Source organism: Miscanthus floridulus, chromosome 17 (genome assembly GCF_019320115.1).
Source record: "Miscanthus floridulus cultivar M001 chromosome 17, ASM1932011v1, whole genome shotgun sequence".
NCBI classification, from domain to species: Eukaryota; Viridiplantae; Streptophyta; class Magnoliopsida; order Poales; family Poaceae; genus Miscanthus; species Miscanthus floridulus.
This window is the reverse complement of record NC_089596.1, coordinates 28110549-28119669: the sequence shown is the minus strand read 5'-3', so window position 1 is coordinate 28119669 and position 9121 is coordinate 28110549.

The following is a 9121-nucleotide window of genomic DNA, read 5'->3' as shown; positions in this document are numbered from 1 at the left end:
TTTGAAAAAAGATTTATCTTTTTGAAATAATCAAACTTACAATAATTTAATTTATGATAACTGAAAATTAGCTGTCCTGATACTGTCATTAGCGTTGCATGTCCAGTGTCTCAACTAAATTGGCATATAGGTAAGACCAACCTTGTGCATTGGGTAGCAGTATTAGTACTCCCTCGTCTCAAAAGAATGCAATTTTAAAATAGTGTCATGTTTTAGTATATTAAGTTTAACCAATTATAAATAAAAAATATCAATATTTATAATATCAAATTAATATCATTAGATTAGTTACAAAATGTATTTTGATAATAAATTAATTTAAAACCATAAATATAAATACTATTTATTAAAAACTTAGTTAAATGTGAAGCGATTAAACTGGCACGTATACAATAATTATCTTTTTGGAGACAGAGTTAGTATCTCTAGCCGGTAAAAAACTTTTTATTAGTATATAATCACCTCGAGACACGTAGGTGGCTGAGTAGCTCTTTCTTACAGCGCGGTCAAAGTCGCACGCACGTGCAAAGCAGGGGAAGCCCGTATCGTACCCCTCGAGCCCCGGTGCAAGTTGCAAAGGCAAGGGCCCCGCCCACGTGGCCGTTCGGCGCTCGCACGTGCCCACGCACTTGAAGATTCGCTCGCAATTCCAATCAGGACCTATGGTCTTACCCAAGACTGTTGAAGATAGCCTGCGTGCGTACGGCCTTCTATTTGGCTCGTGTAAATCGCCGTTATCGCCACTCTCTCTGTTCTCTGTCCAGCTCAAGCACAGTCCTCCAGGCTCCAGGTGTGTGAGCTGATGAAATACTTCGTTTTGAAAGAATTGTGGAAGGGTTAACCCTCTTGGGGCTGCACCTTCTTCTTCTTTTGAACGGTGGGCTGCATCTTCTCGTTATATAGTTTGGAGGGGGTCAAGAATTCGTAATCTAGCAGGTTACAAAGACCAACAAGGCCATGACAGGCAAACTATGCCGATTGAATACAGTCCGATTGGATTACACTTAGACGTAATACAAGCCACAGTCTAACACTCCCCCATCAAGATGATTAAAATGCGAACACATGCATAGTTGATATATGCCTATATGTGTGGACTAGCCTACCAACTAAGTTAGGAAAGATAAAGCACATAACCAAATACGGAAGGTAAAAGAGCGATAGAGATGCAAACTCCCAACGACGACTCCGGTATTTTTACTGAGGTATCGAGAAGCGCTCAAGCTTCATCCTAGTCCTCGTTGCAGCCCCTCGCAAGGGCTAAGCTCCCGGTCAGATAACTCCGTGGATAGCCTTAGGCCTTCCCCACGCGCAAGTGGCTCTCTGGTGTGCCTCTCCCGGACCGCTCCCCGCCGTCTTCACTATCAAGCTTCCAGCCGAACCACCGCGAGCCTTATTCTCTTCGGTATACGGTGATGGCCACACCACAAATACGGTAGGTGTGGTCTCACAAGACTACAAGCCCCGCCGAGTACAATAATGATGCGCACAAGCACCGTGAGGTAAGAGGTGTGCAAACCTCACTAAACACTAGGCCTAAACCTAGAGCAAGCGCATATGAGTGTGGTCTAACTAACCTAAGTACTTCATAAAGCACCTACGCTAATCTCCTTGTGATCTATATATTAAGCTCCATGCAAATGGAGAACTCTAATATGGTGTATCAACACTATAGCATCTTCCCATAGCTTTTTCTCACTTTATTTGGCCGGTTGGGGTGGTATATTTATAGCCCCAAATGTGAGAACTAGCCGTTGGTCCTGAGTTCCAACTTTTATGCTTCCACCGGACGATGGTTGCATTAGCACCGGATGTGTCCGGTCTCTCACAACGGTCGAAATGATAGTTAGCCGACCGTTGGCGCACTCCTCACATCGGATGCTGATGTCGAGTGCGACAAGCCACCAGACGTGTCTAGTCGCTTCTGCGCCATTCTAGAACCTCTTTGGATTTGATCGGACGCTGATGCCACATCGTCCGGTCCTCCTACCGCCTGCGTCCCATGCACGCTGAACTTCAACCACCTTGGTGAACAGTAACCCGGTTGCGTTCGGTGCCCGTCCCATCAGCGTCCTGTACATGGACTGACGCCTTCACTGCTAAGGTTTCCCATTGGACGCGTCCGGTCAGTGCGTCCAGTCCTTCCGCCGAACCCCTTCTTCATTGTTTCTTTGCGATCTTTGCGTCCGACTTGGTTCCATCTTCGTGCCTTGGACTTTGCTTAGCCTTGTAGGTCTCCCATGATGATTGTAAGGTCTTGCTTGAGGTGTTGATCATCCGAATCACCACATCGCCTTCATCCAAGTCACTGTTGCACGCTATTAGACTACAAAACAAACACTCATAAATTCATTAGTCCAATTTGGTTGTGTTGATCATCAAACACCAAAATCCAAACTAAAATGGGCCGAGGTCCATTTTCGTTACAGCGTCATCACAAAGCTTGCGTCGATGCGAAGCAAAGTCGTGAAGAGCTCGTGGCCGTTAGATGCTTGGATCTTAAGTTGGACCATTTTGCACCAAGAGTGAAGTGGTTCAGCCAAAATATCTAAGGACATGTTAGGGATTGTGTAATAGCTCTATAAATAAGAGGATGACTATCTTAACCATCCCATCTCTTCCTATTGTTTTTGCTTATGTTTCTAGGTAGTTTCCAGTTCTAGTTTCCTGTAGCTGAGACAGATCTACAGATGAAGTGAGTGATTCCACTATCTGTGTAATCTGTAAGCCCAAATCTTGTTGAAGTTGATTTTGTGGAATAAAGTTATCCTCTAAAATCATTGTCCCAAGATCTTGAGTTTGAGTTGATTTGGTTTTTCCCTCTCCTAGTCTCCCTCTCTTATGCTTTTGATGGATTTTGTGTTCTAGCGAGTTTAGGGTTGTTTCAAGGGTTAGGATATGTGCTAGGACCTTTGAAGAACATGTCTACTAGTGATTTGGGCAAATTCATCATAAGAATGAAAATCCACCCTTTGGAGGAAATCTAAGAAACCCCAACCTCTTTGATGGATTTTGAGATCGTGGGAGTTTTGCTAGGTTCTGGGTCATACTATGAGGATATCCCTAGAGCACCCTCTCTATCATAACCCGATCATGACATGTTTGTGCACATAAGCATCATGATCATCTTTTGCATCCAAATTGAAATCTAAATTCAAGTTATGCTGAAATATGCTTTCAGTCTGCTCTCAGGTGAACCGATGGATAATCCACCTCACTCACTGGATGATCCGTCAGCTCATTTAAACCGTCTAATAGAGTTAGGTTTCTGATAGTTTCTGCGACACCTACCGGACTGTCCGTCGCACCACCAGACGGTCCGTCAGCACGACCCATGCAGCAGAGTTGAAGTGTCACTTGCTTAGCTCCTTTGGCCCCACACACCAGCACACCTATCCATCTCATGGAGCACCCAAACCAGCAGCCTAGGCAGCTCACCCAATCACTCTCACACTCCCTCTGTCTCTAGTTCATCACTCTCTCTCTACCCTCTCCATACTCAAGCAAGGAGAAGAAGAAGGAAAGGAGGAGAAAGGAGAAGGGGATTGGAGCTTGGAGCTGCTAGGATGGAGATGGAGATCATCAAGGAGGCGTGCACCACAAGAGGTTAGGTTTGAAGGGGAGGAGCCCTCTCACCCTTGCCATTTGGAGCTAGGAGGAGAAGGCAAGAAGCAAGAACCAAGTCACCAAAGCTAGATCCAGCTTCTCCACCACCTTTGAGGAGCTTGCCTCTATTTTTTGTAGCTTTGGTATGGTTTGATTTGAGCCAAAACCCTAGTTTTCACTTTCATGAGCACTAACCCTAGAAAATATCACCTTTTGGCCAAATCCAAGTTTGCACACTTTGGAGCTAGAACCAACTAGCTAGATATGCTCCATAGGACACTAGAAACTTATCATAGTGATGTTTTGGCCATGCAAATGCTTAATGTGAAGATTTGCATTTTGAAGTAGCAAGTATGGTTCACTGTCATCCGACACCACAGCCATTTGTTTGTTAACTTAAGCAGAGCACTTTATAATTCACTGGAGTGTGCATGGAATTATAAACCAACCAGAGAGTCTATGGCTACAAACTTGTTACAGAGGAGAGTCCGCGGTTCACACCGGAGCATCCATTGATTTATAGACTCGCTTCATAGAAAAACCCAAAGATAGCCAATTAGTGGTAGAAGTTCTGTCACCTTTGGCGGAATGTTTCGATGGAACCTGAACACTAGCCATTTAATGAAACCTAGACCTAGCCCGACAGATGGTCCGTCACCTCAATAGAATGTTCTGTTCATTTATAGTGTAATCACTTAAGTTTCCCAAAACCACCAAGTACCACCAGAGTGTCCGTGAATCACCACAAAGGGTTTGCCAATTTAGCTGTTTGGTTTCATTAAGTCCCTGAGTCACCAGACTATATGCCGCTCACACATTGGACTATCCAATAACTGACTCTGATAGCCTATTAGTACAACACTTGAACACTTAATACCTAAGAGCTAAAGTTAATCGACAAGCATCAAAGCATTGCATAGCATGTCATTTACATTCATGCATTGTACTCATCAAGCATCATGAATGAATAGGTGATGAAGTTCTCGAGGAGGTCCAAGGCGAGGAGATTGCTCAGGAAGAGGAGCATGTCGTCGATCCGAGCATCGTAGATCAAGGCAGGACCATATGCATCCCTATGCTTTCCTAATTGCATTATGAACTATGGTTATCTATTGCATTGCTATGTTACTATATGACTAGTTGAACTAGGGGTTTTTACCTATTCCAAGCCATGATCCACATATTGCAACACCAATCAACCTTGCTTGTTTCCTTTATTAATTCTTGCTTAGTATGCTTAGATCTTAGAGTCGAGTTGATGATGGGTTTCTCATTACTCGCACGATGATAGACATGTTTGTCCACTAAGCAACACCAAAGGGAAGGGATCAACACTTGTTCCACTTTGAATATGAGATGAGTGATGGTCGGCAAGGGGTATGGTCATGGCAATAGGGCGGAATCTTGAATGACATAGTGTCGGTGTTTCGAATAAGCATCAGCAAGTAAATTTATAGTTATGCGCATTAGGCCCAGATGGTGCGCTAATGGACACAAGATTTATACTGGTTTGGGCTGAATGTCCCTATGTCTAGTCTGTTGCTGCTCGTGTTATTAGCACCGAAAATGGTTCGTAGTAGGGGGTACAAATGGTCGAGAGAGGGACTGGTCCCAAGTCTCTGATGGAAGGGTTGAAAGGATGTCAAGAGCCTGATAGTAGCTTGACTATGTATGATGTGTGTTGTTCATCAAGAGTCCGTCCCCCTGTTGGAGGAAGCGCGTCCCCTTTTATAGATGAATGGGACGGCTTTACAAGTGAGAGGGCTCGGATGCGTACGCTACCTAGCCTTGTTGTTCACATCTACCAAGCCTTTTAGTCCATTCCGGTGGATGTGAAAGGATGATAAGTGCCTACAATACTGTCGATGCCACTGTAGAATGTCAGGATGGCTACAGTGTACTGCCCCGCGTAGGGTATGGACTCTGGTACAGTGGTTTTGACTTATGAGCCTTGCCTAGCCTTGCTTCACACGCCTTCTGGTTCCTATGAGTTCCCGTCGGAGGGACGTGGGGTCAGGGTCTGAAGTAGCACTGGGGGCAAGGCCTTCCAATCGAAGAGGGCATCCAGAGGTTGAAGCGAGTGTTCCAATCTGGTGGACCTGAGGGGCCATGAAGCGGGTGCCGCTTCCTTGGGGCCATAACGTTTTTAGTGCATCCATCATTTGTGGAGGACATGAGTCTTTTTTTGGACCATAGTGGTTGTCATATGTTTATGCCGGGTTCTATGCCCGAGGGCTGAAGGCAGCGCCCACAACTCTATAGGGTGAAGAGCACGCGCCCACAACACTATTTAGGCTTTGCTACGGGTGGAAGGGTCAAAAGCACCCATCCCATCGTTCCCTGGCAGTACTTTTCCTGTCGGGGCGTAGGGTATGGTCCCTAGTACAGTGGTTTTGACTTATGAGCCATGCCTTGCCTTTCTCCGTACGTGTTCTAGTTCCCTTCGAACGGGGAGCCCCTGGTCGGATGGCTCCAGTTGGCCCTCAGTACGCCGGTCGGAGAAGAGCAGTGAGCAGGCTTCCCGCGAGCCCCGGTCGTGGGGTCGGAGCAGGAAGCAGTGCTGTGGGTGTCCCCCGGGCGAGACCGAGCTGTCCCTCGGGGGTCAGGTGAGGCGGAGTCAATCCCTAAGCTCTCGGGTGAGGCAGAGCTGGCCCTTATCCCTTGGGCAAGACCGAGCCTGGCCCTCTAGGGTCGAGCGAGGTGGAGTCTATCCCTAAGCCCTCGGGCGAGACCGAGCTGGCCCAAAGGCATTGGGCGAGGCAGAACCAAACTCCCGTCATTCGGGCAAGAAACGCAGCGGCACCCTTGTTCGTCCAGAAGTTTTTAACGTTCGATGGTTATTGGTTCCACCTCCTGGGGTACCCCAGTGTTAGGTCCCTGACAGTAGCCCCCGCCGGGCGATTCGGACAGAATCGTCCGGGGGGTGTTTTCAATTTTGTCGGAGTTAATTTGCCAGAGGGTGCGCACGAGCGCACCCGGTGGGTGTAGCCCCTGAGCCCCTTGGTGACTCGAGTAGAGTCGCCTGGGGGTAGTATCAGACCCTTCGCGGGTAAGGCTGAAGAACTTGGTTTTTTGTCGAGGGGATATTTTTAAGGGAATCATGGTATTCCGTTCGTGGGAATTTTACTCAGTTCCGGCCTAGCTAGGTCCTGACTGTGGATCAAGGCCCTGGTGACACTTGCGTCATTGAGTTCTGGTTTCTTGCGGGCCTAGCCTTCGTTGGGGTGGCCATTGAGTTGGTTTGGGCCGACCCCTTGGTCATTATGGGCCCATACGGATTAGAGAAGAGATTTTCCTGGTCCACGTCCCCTCTATGGGAAAAGAGTCTTGTCGCTTTGGGAAGGCGAACCGTCCAGCACGATTTTGGTGGGAGAGGATAGGGATCGTGGGCGCGTGTCCCGCGACATGACGCGACGGTGCGCGTGGTAGGCCCGGAGATCGAGGCGGATGGTTGCCCTTCTCGCATCCATCGCCCCTATAAAACCACAGGGTTCGCCCCCAGGGTTCCGTATTTCGCCCCCTTGCCCTCATGTCTAAAACCTTCGCCGCTAATCGCCCTAGCCTCCTACGCCCATGCCGCCGCCACCGTCAAACTTGCTGCTGCCTTCTTCTCTGCGCTGCTCCTGTTGTCGCAATGGACCCGGGGTACAAATCCAACATCTCCCTTCGGCGCCTGGAGGGCCTCGTCCATCGAGGCCTCCTTTGCTCATTGACCACCGTCGAGGAGTGGTGACTACCCGGTGAGGAGGAGGAGCCACAGCTACCTAAAGGGTATGTCGTGTCTTTTGCTCACTTCCATGAGCGGGGATTCGCCATGCCCGCCCATCAGTTTTTCTAGGGATTGCTAGACTATTATCAGGTGGAACTGCAGCACCTTACCCCCAATGGGATCTAGCACATTACAGTGTTCATCGCCCTATGAGAGGGGTTCTTGGGGATTGGTCCCCACTTTGACCTATGGCGGTATATCTTTGCCGTTAATCTGGTGAAGAAGCGGGTCAAGCAGCAAGAGCTGCATGCGCCGGTGGGGTGCGCCAACATCCACCTCCACAACAACCGAGGGAGGATGTACCCGCTAATGCGTTTGTCCACCTCCAACAAGGGGTGGCATTCGCAATGGTTTTATATCAAGAACGACGCCACCGCCCCCTTGCCTGCTTTCACCGGGCGCTACATCTTAGAGGCCCCGGGGTCATGGGGGTGGGGTGTCCTGGGAAAGGGGAAGAAGCAACTCAACAGCCTTCTTACCACCATCCAAACTCTAAAGCAGAGGGGCATGAAGGGGTTGGGGATCATCGGCGCCTACCATGCAAGGAGGGTGGCGCCGCTGATGGCGCGCACACTTCCCCTGTATCAGATGGTGCCCGAAGCATCGTTTGAAGGGACGGTGCTCATCGATGAGGCGCTCCCTTACTCTGAAGTGGCACAGCGAATCAAGGAGGTGATGGAGCCCACGATGGACTCTGCTAGCGCTGTCCTTGAGTTCATATATCCGGTGCTGGGGCATCCCCCGATGTGACCAGAATCGGGGTTTGTTGACTTCGTAAGTTTTTCTTGCCTCTTGCTTGTTTCTTCTCTTGTAATTTCTGATCCCCTGATGTTAACCTTGGGATGGTGGGACCAGCCGGGGGGACTACACTTCAAGGATAGCCTAGCTCCGTTGCCGAAGGACCTAGCCCGGGTGGCAGCGAACTGCGCCGTGGCTGGTTGGGACAAGAAGACGTGGGAGCTTGCGAAGAAGAAGGCGATACAGAAGCAGCAAGCTCGAGATCAAGGAGAGGAGACAAGCAGTGAAGACAATGATGATGATGACGAGTCGGATGAGGAAGCAGTCGGCGTGGATTGGGGTGACCTGGTGAACGAGGACTCGTTGCCCCCGTAGGGACCCTTCCCGTTCCACGTGGAGGGAAGCGAGTCTGCGGGAGCAGTGGAGCCAGGCCTGCCCCTAGGTCCGGTGGGAGCCGGTGGATCTGCCGCTACCCTCGGGGTGCCGGTGGAGGATCAGTGGATGGGAGGGGTCGGATCCAAGACCATCCTAGTGGTGCTGGTGGAGGGGGGCGACTCCGACGCCATGCCCTAAGAGGTGATGGAGAGGAGCGGCTCTAGTGCCGCGCCCCATGAAATGGTGGAGGGGAGTAGCTCCGACGCCATGCCTCGAGAGGTGATGGAGGGGAGTGGCTCTGGTGCTGCACTCCATGAGATGGTGGAGGGGAGTGGCTCTGATGCCACGCCCCGAGAGGTGATGGAGGTGAGCGTCTCTGGTGTCGTGCCTCATGAGACAAGGGAGACAAGCCCCCCTGCCTCGGAGTAGGGGGCGGGCTCGAAATGGTCCCGCCCACATGAGTTGGAGCAGGGGTCCGAGGGTTCGTCCCTAAAATGTACCCGCTGCCTAAAAGCGTCAGAGTACGTCATCGACTCCTCTCGTTGTTCCCTTTGTTTTTCTGTTCCAATGTTATGCTTTTTCCTCTTTTGCAGATTCTTGCAATGGGGCCACCCTCTGGGGCCGGCGCCTAAG